The following is a 19680-nucleotide window of genomic DNA, read 5'->3' on the forward strand; positions in this document are numbered from 1 at the left end:
GAACTCAAAATTTGGTACTTACATGTTACCCTCGACAACACTCAAGGAATGAAGTTAAGTTAATCCTAATCGAATATCCTAAAACATGATAAAAATATAATACTTTAGCAACCAAAAGATTCAAACGCTCCCAAAGAGATACACATAGCCCAAAGAGACACACACGACCCCTATAACTGTGGGGAAATTGAGCATTGAATGGAGCTTAGTTGCCCCTTCAGTTTTTTGGTCGTTTAAACAGGGCACTAAAACTTAGTCCCAACTTCCACTCTCGCTTTAGAACTTATTCACGGATATCTAAAACCGTTAACGGTTAGACTGTTGCCCTAGCGGTAACCATGCCATGCTCTACACACATACCAACAATATATTTTTGTTTTTTCCATTTTCACAATAGGTTCCCAATCGAGTTCATGTCCATCGCTTAGCATTCAGGTCTTGACAAATAAAAGCCCTGATAGTCGGACCTCAACGCTCCAATCTGAACACTGACTAAGACCTCAATTCTGAGCTAGTGAATTTCAACCATTCAGGCTGGTGGACTAAGACCCCAATTCTGAGCTAGTGAATTTCCACCGTTCAGGCTGGTGGACTAAGACCTCAATTCTGAGCTATTGAATTTCCATCGTTTAGGCTAGTGGACGAAACTTGTAGCAATTCACCTCCTGGAAAATTCCCTCCCCATGGAAAATTCTCCTTGTGGAAAATCCCCTGCAGTGAACTCAAAATTTGGTACTTACGTGTTACTCACGACAACACTCAAGTAATGAATTTAAGTTAATCCTAATCGAATATACTAAAACATGATAAAAATATAATACTTTAGTAACAAAAAGATTCAAACGCTCCCAAAGAGATACACATAGCCCAAAGAGACACACACGACCCCTATAACTTTGGGGAAATTGAGCATTGAATGGAGCTTAGTTGCCCCTTCAGTTTTTTGGTCGCTTAAACAGGGCACTTGAACTTTTAACCCTCTCCCCGGATTCACCCCTGTCAGTAAGTGGCAAGGGGCTGGGTTGAGGAGCGTAATTTCCTATGGGACAGAGGGGACAACTGCCTCTCTCAGACCAAATTTTCACCCCAGACCTCATTTTGCCCCCTCCTCCCCCCCCACCCCAACTGAAATTTAGTTTCTTCCAAAATGTTTTCAAAACTAAGAAAAGAAACTAGAGTATTTCACGTAAAAAAAATCTATCAAACTTTTTTTTAATTTATAAAAATTAAATTTAAAAAAAAAATACAAAATTTTACCCGACCACATATTAACTTCGATAATACCCGGTTTGGTATGGTAGGGATCGGAGTCCTTTGGGGGTGTGGTAGGGTATCTCACAACACTGTTCAAATAGAACTTGTGTATTATAACGACCACCGACCCCATGTAACTGAATCCCAAGCTTCTGAACTCCTCCATGCAACTGAACCCCTCGTGCTATTGAACCCCCCCCCCCCATGCAACTTGACCTCATTTAACTAATCCCCGTGTAACTGAATCCGTATGTAACTGAGATCTTTTCGCAAAAAAATTCGCAAATCTCGTAAACTAAAGAAGTAATTACCCTTTTCAACATTAATTACCCCTTTTTTGCAAATGCTCGCATATCTCATTACCCCTTTTTGTATATACAAAAAATAATTGCATTACAACGAAACAAGACACGCTGGTTTTATACTTCCATAGAAGCATAAGGCCATGTGAGAGGATACTCACTCTCTTTGAAAAGGTGTATACAAGGTCCAGAATAGCACAGAAAGGAATCTCTTTGAAACGGCGTATACAAGGTCCAGAAGTAGTACCTTGGTTACTACTAGTGTGTCAGATGAGCACAAAGGGGGGTATTATCTTGGACTCCTTTTGGTTTGGATGGCTCCCTCTTATTTTATTAACGATAGTTTCAACAGGAATATTTTTATTATCAACGCATTGTGATAAAAATTGAAATCGAAAGAGCAGGGATTTGACTTTCTCTTATTAAGGAAATTTCCATTTGATTAGGGTAATCAAACAAACATTTCCAGGCCGTTCCTCGCAAAGCCTTAGAAAATAATAGGGAGTACAGGGTGATCCAGAATATAGCATATAAAACAATCGGAAATTAACTGTTAACATTCTTTTCAAGCAAAAGTAGACATCGGCGTTAAAATCAAAAGAATAAAATATCCTGAATATAAGGAGAGCTGTCAAACCACTCCAATTCATCGCTCTTTTTGCTAAAAAGAGTTAATTCCTCCAACGGTACTCCATCATCTAGTGCAAGAAAAATTTAATAAAAGTTAGCCTGCAGACATTAGGGGGGAGGCACTGCGTATCCTCGGAAAATCAAAGATTTGTGGATTAAGCCTTGCCACGCTTTTTGTAATTTCTCTGATGATTCTCTGGCGCTAAATAAAAAAAACAAGTTTTTTTAACTGAAAGTAAGGAACGACGTTAAAACTTAAAACGAACAGAAATTATTCCGTATATGAAGGGGGCTGTCCCCTCCTCAACGCCTCGCTCTTTACGCTAAAGTTTGACTTTCTCACAACTCTATTTTTTTAAACAATAAAAAAACTTTAGCGTAAAGAGCGAGGCGTTGAGGAGGGGACAGCCCCTTCATATACGGAATAATTTCTGTTCGTTTTAAGTTTTAACGTCGTTCCTTACTTTCAGTTAAAAAACTTGTTTTTTTTATTTAATTTTTGAACGTTTTTGAATTAATGCAGGTTTTGATTTTGGCTCACCGTACATGAATAATTAAAACAAAATTTGCATATTATATTTGGTTAAATGGCTTTCTCGAAACTTGTTTAATTTTATTTACGAACGTTTTTATTAGTAATAAATATACGTAACTTAGAATTAACTTACGTAACGAACTTCTATATTCATAAATTTTTAACACGTATGTTAGGGGGTTAGCCCCCTAGTCAATACCCTGCTCTTTAAACTATAGTTCGAATTTTTTTTTTCCAGTTCTTTAAAAATTACCTCTTAATTACAATAAGTTGATAATTTTAAAAACTTGTTTTTTTTTTTATTTAATTACTGATATTTTTATTTAATAATTATGGGACATAAGGCGCCCCCTTCATAGAAATGTCCCGTCCCCCATGAAAACTTCCTTCATGGAAAGATCCTTCCATATAGCCCCCGACCCTCTCCTTCCCCCACCTACCAGAAAAAATCTCCTCTGAAAAAGTCTGTATACTTCCCAATAACCAATACTATATGTTAACATTGAGTAAAGTTCATAACTTTCAGCCCTCCCCCTGGGGATTTTGGGGGATCAAGTCATCCTAAAAGACATTTTTATCATATTTTCGACCATATTGAACAAAATGGCTATCTCAAAATTTTGATCGGGTAACTTTGGGGAAAAAATGAGCGTGGGAGGGGGCCTAGTTGCCCTCCATTTTTTTTTGGTCACTCAAAACGGGCACTAGAACTTTTAATTTCCGTTCCAATGAGCCCTCACACGATATTCTAGGACCACTGGGTCGATACGATCACCCCTGGGGAAAAAAAAACAAAAAAAAACGAACAAACAAACAAATAAACACGCATCCGTGATCTTTCTTCTGGCAAAAAATGGAAAATTCCACATTTTTGTAGATAGGAGCTTGAAACCTCTACCTAGGCTAGGTTACGCATTTAATATACGCTATGCTTTACCAACCATCCCCACCCCCTCCCTCTAATGTGCAAATATGAAGCCCCAAATTGTTTCTAAACTATTATATTTTGATTCTATTTTATTTCATTAGCATTAACCAAACTTGACTTTTTACGTGTGTAGGATATAATGAATAAGTACCGAGGATATTTCTTTCAAGGATGATCCTACAGAACCAATGGTCATAGAAAATTGAATTAAGGCTCATTTAAAAGCATTCATGGTAATACCTTTTTCAGATCTTTTCGAAATGATGAGAAACATAGTGCCTCCGTCAACTGTCAAGTCCTGTCCCTCTATACATGATTATCGGATAATGTATTACGGTAATTACCTGGCTAAAAAAAAAAAAAAAAAAAATAAAAAAAAAATAAAAAAACTGTCTTCCTACTTTAGCAACTGAAATGAATGAGCACTTGAACAAGGTCTAGACCCTACTCATCCATCCAGTTCCCCAGGACAAAACAGTATATCCAATCCAACAATCTGAAAATCAAGTCCAAATTAGAGCAAAATCAACATCAGTAAGTATACGTCAATGATTCAGAACAGCTTATTTTTATTTGAACTTTTAGGGTCACTCTTTACTTTGAAAAAATCAAGCGATATTTTCATCCAGTTATCTTAATAATTTGGCCATCAGAACAGTCGATAATTATGGTTCTCCGAGAAGATGTTAACCTTTCAACGATTTATCAGAAGTCTAAATCAAAGACGTTGACTTGAATCAAACAGTTCGTGGTAACGAGCTGTAAGTAAGGAGCGACCCGGCTCAATGGTAACCGAAACTCTAGAAAACGGGTTTTTGATACCAATAGATATATCAAAAGAATCAGATTTCAATGCTGATTTCAAATATATAACTTTCATCAAGTTTAGAGCTACCCATCAAAAGTTACGCGCCTGAGAAAATTTGGCTGATTTTCAAAAAAAGGGGGAAAGACCCCTAAAAGTTATAGAACCTTAATGAAAATCACACCATCATATTCAGCGTATCAGAGAACCCTACTGTAGAGGTTTCAAGCTCCTATCTACAAAAATGGGGAATTTTGCATTTTTTGCCAGAAGAAAGATCACGGATGCGTGTTTATTTGTTTGTTTGTTTGTTTGTTTGTTTTTTTTTTTTTTCCCATGGGTTATCGTATAGAACCAGTTGTAAAATAAAAAAATTGGTTGGATAATTGGAACTGAAATAAAAATTTATATTTCCCATTTTAATTTAACAAAAAAAATGGAGGGCAACTAGGCCCCCTCCCACGCTCATTTTTTTCCCAAAGTCACCCGATCAAAATTTTGAGATAGCCATTTTGTTCAGCATGGTCGAAAATATGATAAAAATGTCTTTTAGGATGACTTGATCCCCCAAAGTCCCCAGGGGGAGGGCTGAAAGTTATGAACTTTACTCAATGTTAACATATAGTATTGGTTATTGGGAAGTATACAGAGTTTTTCCGTGGTGATTTTTGCTGGTAGGGGGGGGCAGGTGAGGGGCTGGGGCTCTATGGACGGAACTTCCCATGCAGGTAGTTTACAGGGGGGACGGGGCATTGCGAGGAAGGGGGCGCCGGATTTCCCAGCATTATTAAAGAAAAAGATCAGGAATTAAATAAAAAAAACAAGTTTTTCAACTGATCAACTGATTGTGATTAAGAGGTCATTTTTAAAGAACTGGAAAAAAAATTCGAACTATAGTTTAAAGAGCAGGGTATTGACTAGGTGGCAAACCCCCTAATATACGTGTTAAAAATTTATGAATATAGAAGTTCGTTACGTAAGTTAATTCTAAGTTACGTATATTTATTACTAATAAAAACGTTCGTAAATAAAATTAAACAAGTTTCGAGAAAGCCATTTAACCAAATATAATATGCAAATTTTGTTTTAATTATTCATGTACGGTGAGCCAAAATCAAAACCTGCATTAATTCAAAAACGTTCAAAAATTAAATAAAAAAAACAAGTTTTTTTAACTGAAAGTAAGGAACGACGTTAAAACTTAAAACGAACAGAAATTATTCCGTATATGAAGGGGGCTGTCCCCTCCTCAACGCCTCGCTCTTTACGCTAAAGTTTGACTTTCTCACAACTCTATTTTTTTAAACAATAAAAAAAATTTAGCGTAAAGAGCGAGGCGTTGAGGAGGGGACAGCCCCCTTCATATACGGAATAATTTCTGTTCGTTTTAAGTTTTAACGTCGTTCCTTACTTTCAGTTAAAAAAACTTGTTTTTTTTATTTAATCAGAAGTCTAAATCAAAGACGTTGACTTGAAAATCCCCAAGCTAAAAGTAAATCTCTAAAACGCCCAAATAATAACATCCTTTTGAACCTAAAATAAACATCGAGAACCTTGCAAATTTTATTGCAAACTCACGTCCAACTGATCTCATAAAACGGAATTTAAATATTGGATCATGATGTCATCGGACCTTGGTTGAAAACGATATTACTTTTCAATACTTAAGTTTCCAAACTTTTGTATGCTTCGGGATGTTTTGTCTTTTTTTTCAAAATTTGGAGCTCTTACTCCTTAGAGTACCGAGGACATTAAATTAAAGACACTTCTCGGCCCTTAAACAGTGGCGTGGTTTCGTCAGAATCTTCGGGGAGGATAGGGGGGGGGTTGGCAAAGTTGGAGCCAATTTCCCCAAATCAAGTTGAAATGACAGTGAAAAATTAAAAATTGAGCCATATAGTACCAAAAAAGGTAAAGATATACTAAAGAAAACTGACCCGTTTCTGTGGACGCTTGGATTATGCAAGCTTATCTCAGTTTTAACAAGATTTTTGAAGAAACTAAATTTCAGCTGGGGAAAGAAAACTTGGTTTTGGGGGGATCAAACCGAGGTCTAGGAGGGCAGTTACTGTCCCCTTACTATATTTTATATTTTCCAAGTAGAAGAAAATTCTACGTATACTTCTGAAATCATGCAGCTATTTAGTCCTCCAAAAGTTGGGGTATATTTGTATTCTTTATCAAAGCTAGAAGTGTAAACACAAAATAGACAAAATCAAAAGAAGGGGGATTTATCCCTCTCCAAAAAAGAAAAAAAATATTTGTAGACAACACTTAAAGATATTGCTACTATAAAGGTGTTTTCTTATTCTTTATTATTAAGAATATGTATTATTGCATTTTTACTTGCCGCTAATAATCAGCATTTTGCTCGAATTTCTTTGAAATACCCAAGTTATACTTTGGTTTTAATACTTTGTCTACTTTATAAAAAAATTCCCTCACTGGAGAGTGTCTTAAATCTCCTGTCAATTAGGCAAAGGCAGTTCAGTCTTTATCCCTTTTATAGACACTCTCTTACAAGAGTGCAATTTGCTTCACCTTACTTCACAGTTTACATAATCTTTTTCAAAATGCATCTTTTTCAAAATTATTTTTGTTGTTATAAAAAAATCAATGTAAGAATATAAACTATTGATTTATTGCATTTTTTTTGCTGGATAAAATATTTTCTCTGTTAGTGTTTACTAACATCATAAGTACTGAAAGCGAAATTTTTGACTTTGTGATAGTTGCGCAGTTGGAGAGCTCTAAATCCGCCTTGGCTGATTTTAAAAATATGCTGATATGTTATATACCCACTCGAATGCCAAATTTTTCAAGAACAATGTTTAATTTTGAATCTAAGAAGGCACATACAAGGGGCTAAGCGCTAAGGTGGATCAAGTGAACCGGTGGTGACGCACTGTAGGTGACTCACATAGACCCTAATGTAGCTTCAAAGGCATAAGAGGCAACGTCAGAGGCATTTTGACAGAGAAATGGCACAGTATCAGGTTTGAATTAAACAGGGTTGCCACCCTTGGTGATTTATTACCATTTCAAGTTGTTTTTTTTTTCACCTAGTACTTTTATCTTGACAAGTAATTTTTTTAATGAAGGGTTTTTTTGCTTAAATTAGTGACTTTTTTAGAGCTGGAAAAAACATGCAAAAATGTAAAGGAAAAGCCGCACAAACAATTGACTTAGACTGAAATTAGCGTTGGTATTCTATTTTTTGGAGACAGTCTCCAAGCAAAAACACAAAAATAACGTCTGTTTTCATTCACGTTACTTTTTTCTTCAATGTCTAGTATGTCTGCTGTCTTACTTATGTAACGTAGAACTTGAGGTATTCTGTACGAAAAGACTATTTAGCGAGGATAAAGCGACGAGACAGACTACCATATACTATTTCCCAGTCTTCTGATCCAGCCGCGTTCACATAAACTATTGGATTCAACGATCTTTATCAAACGATTCGTAGTAACGAACTGCAAGTAAGGAGCTATGCGGCTCGATAGCAACCAAAACTCTAAGAAACAAAGCCTTGATAGCAATAGATACATCAAAAGAATCGAATTTTGATGCTTATTCAAAATATTTAAAATTCATCAAATATAATGGTAAACATCAAATGTTATGAGCCTGAGAAAATTTGCGCAATTTTTGAAAAAGGGTGAAACACCCCCAAAACATGAAATGATCTTAATGAAAATCACTCCATCAGATTCAGCATACCACCGAAATCCACTGTAGAGGTTTCCAGCACCTATATACAAAAATGAAGAATTTTGTATTTTTTTGTCAGAAGAAAGATCACGGATGAGTGTTTATTTGTTGCTTTTTTCCCTAGGGGTGATCATATCGAACCAGTAATCCTAGAAGAATGGGAGAGGGCTGATTTGATCGGACATCAAACGTTTTAGTCCCCTTTTTAAGTGACCAAAATATTGGAGGTTAGCTAGCTCCCCCTTTAAGCTCATTTTCTCCCCTAAGTCACCCGACCAAAATTTTGAGATAACCTTTTTGTTAAACATAGTCGGAAGATCTAATAACTATGTCTTAGAGGATGACTTAACCCTCCACAGTCCACGGGGGAAGGGCTGCAAGTTATGAACTTTGCCCATTGTTTGCGTATAGTATTGATTATTGGGAAGTATACAGACGTTTTCAGGGGGGATTTTTCTGGTGGGGAGGGTCGGAGTGTTACGTGGGAGTATCTTTCCATGGAAGATTTTCTCATGGGGAAATGGAATTTTCTATGGAGGAAGAGCTGGGTGCCCCAGCATTATTTAAAAAACAATCAGAAATTAAATAAAAAAAAGTTTGTTTCAATTGAAAGCAAGAAGCAACATTAAAACTTAAAACGAGCAAAAATCATTACGTATATGAGGGAGGTCGCCCCCTCGTCAATACCTCACTCTTTACCCTAAGGTTTTTATTAGTACTTTTAAAAGAGCTATTTATTCTAATTAAACGGTCTTTGTGATTTAGGAGTCATTCTTATAGAATTGGGACAAAATTCGAACTTTAGCGTAAAGAGCGAGGTATTGACGAAGGGGCGACCCTCTAATATCCGTAATAGTTTCTGTTCGTTTTAAGTTTTAATGCTGCTCCTTACTTTCAGTTGAAAAAACTTTTTTTATTTAATCTGAACCATAGATCAAGAGGCTTCAGGTACGGTTGATGGGACAACAATCCCGCCTGTGATATTTCTGACGCGTCGGTAAAATCGTGACGCCTATAACCGTAGTTTGGTGACTCATTATTTAAATTCAATAAACGAAAATAACAAAAGGTACTTGTCTGTTAAACGAAACACACCTAAGAAGTAAAGTTAGGTTAATCCTAAGTAAATATACCAAAACATGATGAATATATATTACTGTAGAAACAAAATTATGGAAACTACGACAAGAATTATGGAAAGCAGGCAGCCCAGAACGTATTATATTAAATACCTAACCTAGCATAATCTAGCTCTATACCAGTCTATATATTAAATATTTAATTAAAATATACATACATCGTAATTTTGCTCACTCAAAATAAGCAAATAATAAGCGAACCCATAGAGGCAAATCTGTTTCTGTCAGATCTTACACAGCGTAATTCTTGAGTGTGTTTCGTTTAACAGACAAGTACCTAACAACATAAATACGGTCGTTAAATAAATAATAGGAGATGAGAATACTGATGTGACAACAACTAAAATCTCAAACAACCCAAATCTTGTTGTTAATATGTAAATGCAGTGATTTTACCTACTCTAATCAATTTCTAGATTAGTGAGAAAGAGGAGCTTAGGAAATAAAATCGTGGTATCAGTTAAAATAATTGATCATGTTGATAAAGTATCTATCACTTTCCAGATAGTACTCATTAATTGCTGCGGTTTGTTCACTGTATTTTTGTCAGAAGAACAAAATAACTGCAACAACCCAAAATACGGAGCTTGAACATCAATTGATTACTGGGTAACAGTTGTTTTGGTGCCAGGGCTTTTGTTGCTGATTTTATATGTATTTAATGGGCTGGATTAAAATATGAAATTACTTTTTGGTTGCAAGTTTTAAGATATGGGAATATGATACGGCATAACGCATACTGTTTTTAATGATTACAGCATCATGGGGAAAAAATTAATTAATTTTAAACCATGATTTTTATTATAAAAACAATAAACGAGAAATACCCCATGGAAATAGCTGTAGAAACTAGACTAAATTCACATTAATATAGTAATGTCAGAAAGTTCATTATGTAAGAACAATTACTTGGAACTTTGGAAGAGTCTTTCACCTGACACTCTTGAATGAACTTTGTTGGAACATTAATCTCACGCAGTATTATGCCAGCATATGAGTATCTCATCTTCCTTGGTATCAACCCCCGTAGTCTATATGTCTTGAGGAAATGTTGCACCTTGTTCCTTACTGATGGCAGTTCAAGTGGCTATATAAATAGTGAACTTCATTGCTCATGTTACAATCAAGATCTATGGAACTTGTAAGCATTTCATTTATTAGTGTAACATAGTTTTCAACTGTGGGACTACCCAAATTTTTTTTTCTGAATTTGAAAAACGATGTCTATGCTTTTTGCTCAGCTTTATTTATTGAATTTATAAAGGCAGGATCTTTCATGAGATATCTCACTTGTGTGCCATCAAAACCTCCACCCTTAATCTTTCCTGGAGTAACGTAAGGCATCTTCTGCCCTATATGTGGAAATCATGATTCTTATCCAGAGCCTCTATAAACTGCACCATTAGCCCAGCTTAATATTCAGTGAAGAGAGGAGGATTTTCTCTCGTCCAACTTAAGGTCGATTAATAATATTCTTGTTCCCAAGAACCAAATTCGCTATTTTCTCACTGAGGTCATTCCTTTTTTAGGCAGGGTTTTTGTTTTTCACTTTTTTTGGTCTCTTTTGCTCCAAAAACACATGAAACAAGGGTATTTCCTATAGCCAGATCGCTGTGTAACCAGTAAATTTACCAATTTTAAGTCCATATAAGTAGTCCCCGAAGCCGCGCCACGCCGAAATGAAGGCGGCGAATGTGTGATTCAGTAACGGCGGCGGCGCACCGCTAGGCGCGCCGAATTTTTTTGGCGGCGCACCGATTTCTATGATTAAATATAATAATAAAAATTCCACTTCACCAAGCAAGTTCAACCTCGATTTTAGTAAAATTTTTAAATGGTTGGCTAAAAACATACAAGAACAATATGACAAAACAGGAATTTGTTGGGCCGTGCGGAAAGTGTTTATGTTCACAGTCGATCAGACCAAGTAGAATTCTCATTTTTAGCCACTAGACCCAGGGAAACCTATATTGTGTTTATGTTTAACATCGTATTGTTCCTATAAAATCCTGTGTTTAGTCATTTACTTCTTGTTAATGATTTGGGCTAATGTGTGTATAACTTTCAAAGTTTGAAATCTCCTGTTCATCAAATACATACTAAAAGGAAGTGAAAAAAAAAACAAAACAAATAACAACATCGAAAAAACCCTGTATACAAATCAGATACCATGGCTTAACAACACCAACAATTTTAAATCAGCGGTTACATCACTTCAGTTACAATTGATGTAACAAAAGTGAGTTTGTTTACTCTGCCTGGAGCCATTGATCTTTTTGCAGTCACTATCAGTCCTGTCGTGATAAAAAGCCGTTTAGCTGGGGCACTTGTGACCGGTGCAGCCAGAACTTGACGAGCGTAAACTGCCACTCTCGGGATCTGATACTAGTATTGGACCTTGGGGTCCCACAGAATGCCGCAAATGGGCTTCTTCTTTGTATCTGCTGAAATAAGTTGTTTTATAAGGGAGAACAAACCTTCACCTTCACCATAGGGCTCCTGCGCCCTACACTACAGGAGGAACTAAACTGCGCCTTTACCCTCTTTTCTTATCAACACGGAATAACCCTCCGAAATTCTTTTCTGAAAGAATTGGTCAAGTTATAACGTTTCAAGTCAAAGTTTAAGGCTGCTTCAACTTCAATGTGCTCTGCTAACTGTGCAAAAAAAAAATGTAATTCATTTCTATAGATATATTTCTATACTAGCTCTAGATAATCTACCAAGAGGGAAACTACCGCAAATCAGCATCGATAAATAAATGAAACCAAAACGAACAGAAATTACAATAAATAACTGAGTCAAACTCAAAATGAGCAGAAATTAACATAAGTTGGGCACAAAACTCCTATGCCTTCCCAAGGCTAGAACATAATTTTCACTTTACCGAAAAAAAATATAAATGGTTTTGCTTTTATAACTTTAATAAATAAAATAATATTAACATCTTGACGACTAAATATCAGTATATGTATATTAAACTAACAATGCATATTCATTTATATTTTTGTCAGTAAAGTACAAATTATGTACTTTACAAATCTGGACATAAATAGTAGTGTTTAATTTAGTTTCATACTTCCTCCAGTGGACCTGAAATGGAAAACTTGATAACATGATTCGCAATGATTCGCAAAAAAATCTGTTTACTTTCTTTGACAGCTTGGATGCACTTACGCTATTTTGATTTGGTTAAATTTTAAGAGCAGAAGAAGCCCTGAAAGTTTGAACATAATACCCTCAGTCGTTCTTGGGATACTGCTGAGATGCCTTATTGGGAATTAGCATTAACACAGTGCATTTTGATTTAATCTTAAGGCAAAATTTAGTTTTTAAAAATAAAGACAAATTGGGAGGGTGGGCGGGGTAGGGAGACTAGTTGCCCTCCAATCACTTTCGATTATTGAAATGAGCATCAGCCCGTCCTATTTTCAATCGAAAGAGTCCTTTAAAAAGTTCCTAAGACAAATCCTTCGATATGAAATGCCCTGGTCTAAACAACAACAACAACATCAACAAAGTGATACATTATACCCACATCGATCTCTACTTTAAAAATGTCAAGCCTTCCAATCACTTTCAATTATTAAAAAGGGCACTAGGCTTTTCGATTTCCAAACTAATGATCCCTTTTTGAGTTTCTACGACAACGCTTTCTATAAACACTGTATATGCCCCCAGGGCATAAATTACAACCCTTACCCTAAGGGCTGTGAGGGTGGTTGTCATCCTCTAAGTCCTAATTTCCAGAACTTTCAACTACGTTAAACAAAATGGCTATCTAAAAATTTTGATTGTATGTGTTTCGGGAAATGGTGGGCGTGGAAGGGGTGTTAGAAGCCTTCCAATCATTTTCGACTATTAAAAAGGGCACAAGCCACTCCAATCTCTAATTGAATGAGCCCTTTTCGAAGGTTTTACGACAACTTATTCGATATGAAGTGCCCTGGTCTAAAGGAAAAAATAATAAATAATACATTGTGCCAACATCGTTCTTATATACCTCCAGGGCATAACTAAAAAACCCTTGCCCTAAGGGTTGTGCGGGAGTAACCTCCTCAAAAAATATATTTTCTCTCTGGACATCAGTTACTCTGAACAAAATGGCTATCTTAAAATTTTGATTGGATGTGTTTGGGGAAATGGTGGGCGTGGAAGGGGTGTTAGCTTCCTTCTAATCACTTTTGACTATTAAAAGAACACTAGTTATTCCAATTTCCAATTGATTGAGCCCTTTTCGAAGTTTCTACGACAACTTCTTCGATACGAATTGCCCTGGTATGGAAAAAAAAACAAAAAAAAATAAATAACACATTGTGCCAACATTGTTCTTTACTTTGACAGCTCGATTGCGCTGCCTATGACAGCATCCTGAATTGCCTAATGCTCTTTTACCTACCTCTTTTCATCCGAAAAATCAGAAAGAAAAATGAACAGAATTCAGAAACAACAGAATTTTAAAGTGGAAGGTAGAATCTTCTTCTTCTCTTCTATTTAACAGCAGGCGGGCTTTTCAGTAAAACTATTTAGCCCTTTTCCTTTTGCTTCACTCTGTGGGCTACAGAGCCATTGGCTTGATTGCCTCATATTTATTAGATATATTCAGATATCTTTCAGCAGATCTTTCGACTCTAGGAGCTCAAATATAAGATGATAGATGTCGATTTCTATGCTCTGTGTGCAGGTATAGGTGGCTAGGCTCTTGGCTGATAGTGGGATTTTGTGGTGTTTGAAGCATTTTAACAGTTTACAAAGCAAGGTATGTTGCGCAGACGTCAGCATATTACATTCAAATAGGCAATGGTCAATTGTTTCATTATTCATATTACAATGCCTGCAAAGAGGGGACAGGGGAATTGAACCACTTGAATGAGAAAGCTTATATGAGAATGCAAGGAAATTTAGTACATTTGTTCCAGAACGAATTCTATGATAAATTTTAGAAAGATACTTATTGGGAAAGGGGGAAAGGATATGATTAATCTTATTAAAATTAATATCTGATAGCCTCAATCGGTAAATATCTCTAATTGGGATTGGTCTTCCACTTGGCTGGTCAATATTTATAGCATTTTTTGCTATTTCATCAACCTGATGATTGCCACTTATGCCAGAGTGGCTAGGAATGTACTGAAAGTAAGTTTTTATGCCACTTGAAGCAAGATTATCAATAATACTGTGACAATGATAAGTGTCAACGTCTAACTTATATTGAGGAGCTGAGGCCAGCAACTCAAGGCTTGATAAAGAGTCGGAATAGATGATAATATTATTCGAATTTTCAATGTGTCCCACAGTCGCGTGATAATGCTCTTTGTTCAAAACGGCATCACCATCATCAACAAGTACGTGTTTTTTTGTCTTTATGTGGAAAGCCCTTGTATTCTCCAAGAAAAAATCTCTTGTATTTTTCTAAGGCTGCGATAATCAAAAACTACGCCTTTTTTATAGCGCTTTCACGAAGAAAATAGTCAACTTCAAATTCAATATTTTTTTGGTTTGTTTGAGGATTTGATTGAAATTAAATTGGAATAAAATTGGTAGTTTGAATTAAAAATGCCATACAATTGGGAAAAATTTAAGATTTGGGCATGGTTTATTCCTACTCGGTATCTTTTAAAAATTACTATAAAAAGAAGGCGTACCCTAGGGTTGTATTTTGGTACCTATACTTTTCCTTGCCGACTTAACTAGCATTGGAGGCAATCTTAAATTAGCCGTCCCACAAAATGAAGACTCAATTTAAGCCTCCTTGGCTCTACAAATAAATCTTTTGAATGTGCGAAGGTGGTCTGATGCATTGACGATGTCTCGAAACATGAAAGTGTTTCGAGTGCAACCAGCTGCCTCTCGTGCCATTATTAGTTGCCCTCTCCCCAAAGACATCTGATCCATATTAGGAGTAAGTGATTTTGCTCAAAGTAGTCGAAGTTCAAATAGCCATTCACCCAGGGATGACATAACACCCTACATACCCGGAGCAAGGGCTGTAAGTTAAGTAAGTGGCCCATTGTTTATGGATAGGGGTTTGTTATTGGGAAAAGGAGGCATGTTTGATCCTGGGTCTCCAAAAGGGCTAAGGGTATTAAATTGAAGCTGCCAGGGAATGTCGAGGAGGATGTTGAGCTAAACCAAAACACATTATGTGCATGTAGGTGGTCAAAAGGGTGTATCAGCCATATCTAAGGAACACATTAGAGTATAAAGTTTGAACTTTCAGGGCACGTTGATTTGACCAAAAGACGTTATTTGCATAGTAATATCATACACTGGTCCTACTACTACTATGACTACTGCTATTACTTCTTGCGACTTCTACTCCTAACACTGCCTGCAACTCCTACTACCACTTGCCGCTGCTACTATTACTTGCAACTGCTACTACTAATTGCAACTTATATTACTACTTGAAACTACAACTACTAATTGTGACTACTACTACTTGCAACTGCCACTACTACTTGCGAATATTACTACTACTTGCGACTACTACTGCTACTTACGACTACCAAGACCACTTACGACTACTGCTGCTGCTTGCGACTAATACTTGTATCTTTTGACTGCTATTACCATTTGCGACTACTGCTACTACTACTACTACTTGGTTTTACTATACTACTATATGTGACTAATTCCGCTAGATCCAATTACTGCTGCTACTTGCGACTACCACTACAACTTCTGGCTACTACTACTATTACTATTTGCCACTACTATTACTACCTGCAACTTTAACAACTACTGGTGACTATTTATCAGTCCTTGACAGAGGTCTACGGCCTAATAGTAATAGAGATGCAGGATTTATTGGCACCCTCCAGGTTGCCTGGATGCAATTTAAGGATGCATTCATAAGAGCAGATTAATGATTCTTGTGAACTGATAAGTAAACATAAATTTATCTTGGAAAGGGTACATGGCAAAAAGCAAAAAGTAGGTGAATTAATTGGAAAGTAAAAGAAACTGTAAGGTAAAGTGCTAGAAATCGGTGGGTGGATATTGGGTTAGGGGGTTCTTGATTCCGTTCCATAGCCTCAACGAAAATCTTAGTGACTAAATCTAAAGTTTAGGTAGAAACACGACAAGAGTTCCCAAAATCAACGGTCAAAAGCAACCCTTCCCCCTTGTCTAAAAAATAACGTTTGAACAAGTGTCCCTTTCTCGAACATTTTTCTTAGTGCACTACCAACAACGTTATGAAAACATAGTAATAAAATGTTGGGTATGAATGATAATGTGGCATTGACGTGCATATTGAAAGTTATTCTTTTCGACAAATAGTGCTCAATAGCAGTCAGCTCTGTGTCTTGTAAATTATAGGCTACACTGTAATTATTGAATTGCTTCTGAAACATTTCTGTAACATATTGTAGCTAGTTAATGCTTGAAGTAAGAGGAAATTAACCTAATAAAGAGAAAGTTTCATCGCAGCTCGTGCTGGTAAAGTGGCATAGAACTAATGGTAATCTTGGTTAGTGTATCATGTCATGTTATTAGTTTTTTTTTGCGCTGAGTTAGGGATACACGTGATGTAAATATAAATCTTAAGCATAGCAGTTACATGGTCGTAAAACATACAACTCCAATCCTACCTTGAATAATAATAATACGAGTCAGAGCACTAATGTTGACCTACTAAAGAGCGAAACGTCTTCATTTATTGTAATATTTTATCCAGCCAGTGCGCGTGGAAGAATTGATCGTAAAAATTTGAAAATTAATTTCTAGTGCAGTTTTTGAACTTCAAACGTCATTAAAGGCAAACTAGGCCCTCTCCTGTGCTTTTTAGGGCTCCAAGCACCTGCGTATGCCCCTAGGACAAGCGATCAAAACTCAAAGGGAAGAGTCTTTTTGAGAAAATTCCAATAGTTTATTTGCATAGCTCTAAGGATAGCATGTCTACGCAGTCCTAGGGACAAGGGCCGTAAATCATGCAAATTTCCCAGTGCTTAAAGATAGGTTTTGCATTAGGAAAAAGGGAGTCATGTTTGACCTTAGCTATTGGATTGACTAAAACTTTTCAGAGATCTCTCCCTGGACTAAAGTAACCACACAATTGTGTTGGGAAGGATAGGGTGCTATAGGGCCCAGAAATGGGCCCAAATTCCTAGGCCCAAATTAAATTCTTAGTCAAACTTAAAACGAACAGGAATAAATATGAAATAAATGAAACCTAAAACCGGTAAAAATTAGAATGAATGACCAAGTAAAACTCAAAATGAACAGAAATTACCAGAAACAAAAGTTAGGCTACCGCAACCTTGAACCCTCTAAGGACTAGAGTATCATTTGCACTTTACTTAAATCAAAATTCATTTTAAGTATCTTTTATATTATAGCCTTGAGATTTTTCAGCAATTATTTCTTTTAAACACCATTATATTTCAGTCTCTCAGTCTAGTTTCAATTTTTTTATAGACAATGAATTTTCTTGAATCCCTGCTTCATTTTAAATGTATTCATGTAAAACGCGTTAAAAAACCAATGGGTGAATAATTTACTGATTAGCCATTTCAAAATAACGCTTTAACAAACTAACAGATTGTTCAAAAAAATACTAATGCTTGTTTCGGAATGTTCAGGCATCATTTTCAAATAATTATGAATTACATAGAGTGAACTAGAAATTTTTGAAAAAAAGTGTCCTTTTAAGGTAGTAAAATTAAGTTGCAAGATACGAATTCTTAGAACATTTTTTTCTTTCTACTAACCGCGGTATTCTTCTTTTTTTAGACCTTTTGACTAGTAAAAACACAATTCAAAATACACATTATTTTCAATAAAAGCTTAAATTACGTTCACTTATTATAATGTTTTAGGGGGCGGTGGTCCCACTTTTATTTGTCACTGTGCTTATTAACAAACCTTTAATAGTAATACGCGTTTCTTGGTGTATTGTTTTGTCTAAAAATGTGCTTTTCGAAATACAAGTAGTTTTCAGTAGAACGCAAATGACTGTATAACCTGAAGAAAATTTGAGGACAGTATCCAGTTGTGTGAAAGGTCTTCTGACATCCTGGACGGAATTTCAACTTGTCAGCCCCCCCGCCCTTTTTGGATTTTTTTTTCCTAACTATTAAACACACGATTAACAAAACTAGTTTAAATCATTTACATTATTGGAAAAAAATAAGGGGAAAACAACAATAAATTGTGCATTTTAAAGAATTTGTATGTAAAGTTTTTAATTTAAACAACTGAATCCGTAATAAAGTATAAACGAAATACGATATTTTTAAACATAGTAGTCCTATTAAAATTATTATAACAACAATATTATAGTAACTGTGATTATTACATGTGACAGACTGATTAATCAAACAATTCGTGGTAACGAACTTTAAGTAAAGAGTGACCGGCTCAGTAGTAACCGAAACTCTAAAAAACGGAATTTTGATACCAATAGACTCATTAAAAGAATCGGATTTTTATGCTAATTTCAAATATATAATTTCATCGAGCTTAAACTTCAAAAGTAACGAGCCTGAAAAAATTTGCCTTTTTTTCAAAAAAAGGGGTAAACACCCCTAAAATTGATTTAATCTTAATGAAAATCACACCATCAGATTCAGCTTATCAAAGAACCTTACTGTAGAGGTTTCAAGCCCCTATCTGCAAAAATGTGGAATTTTGTATTTTTTTGCCAGAAGAAAGGTCACGGATGCGTGTTTATTTTATTTTTGTTTTGTTTTTTTATTCTTCCCAGGGGTGATCGTATCAACCCAGTAATCCTAGACCATCGCAAGAGGGCTCATTCGAACGAGCTCATTTTTCAGTGACCCAAAACATTGGAGGACAACTAGGCTCTCTTGCAAGCTCATTTTTTTCTAAAGCCACCCGATAAAAAATTTCAGATAGCCATTTTGTTCAGAATAGTCGAAAAATCTAATAACTATGACTTTGAGGATGACTTAATCCCCCACACTCACCGCGGGAAGGACTGCAAGTTGTGAACTTGGCCCATTGTTTACATATGGTATTGATTATTGGGACGTATACAGACCTTTTCAGGGGGGATGTTTTCTAGTAGGGGGCTGGAGGGAAAAGATTACGTGGGAGGATTTATCCTTGGAGAAATTTTTCGTGGGAGAAGGGAATTTCCGATGAGGGGATTCCGGATTTCCGACGTTATTTAAAAATGATCAGAAATTACATAAAAAAACAAGTTTTTTTAACTGAAAGTATTTTTTTCCCAAAGTCACCTGATCAAAATTTTGAGATAGCCATTTTGTTCAGCACGGTCGAAAAATACAATAACTATGTCTTTGAGGATGACTTGATCCCCCACAGTCCCCGGGGCAAGGGCTGTAAGTTGTGAACTTTGCCCATTGTTTACATATAGTGCTGATTATTGGGAAGTATACAGACGTTTT

This window comes from Artemia sp. Qi Xiang Cuo, chromosome 15 (genome assembly GCF_049724085.1).
Source record: "Artemia sp. Qi Xiang Cuo chromosome 15, ASM4972408v1, whole genome shotgun sequence".
In the NCBI taxonomy this organism is placed as follows: Eukaryota; Metazoa; Arthropoda; class Branchiopoda; order Anostraca; family Artemiidae; genus Artemia; species Artemia sp. Qi Xiang Cuo.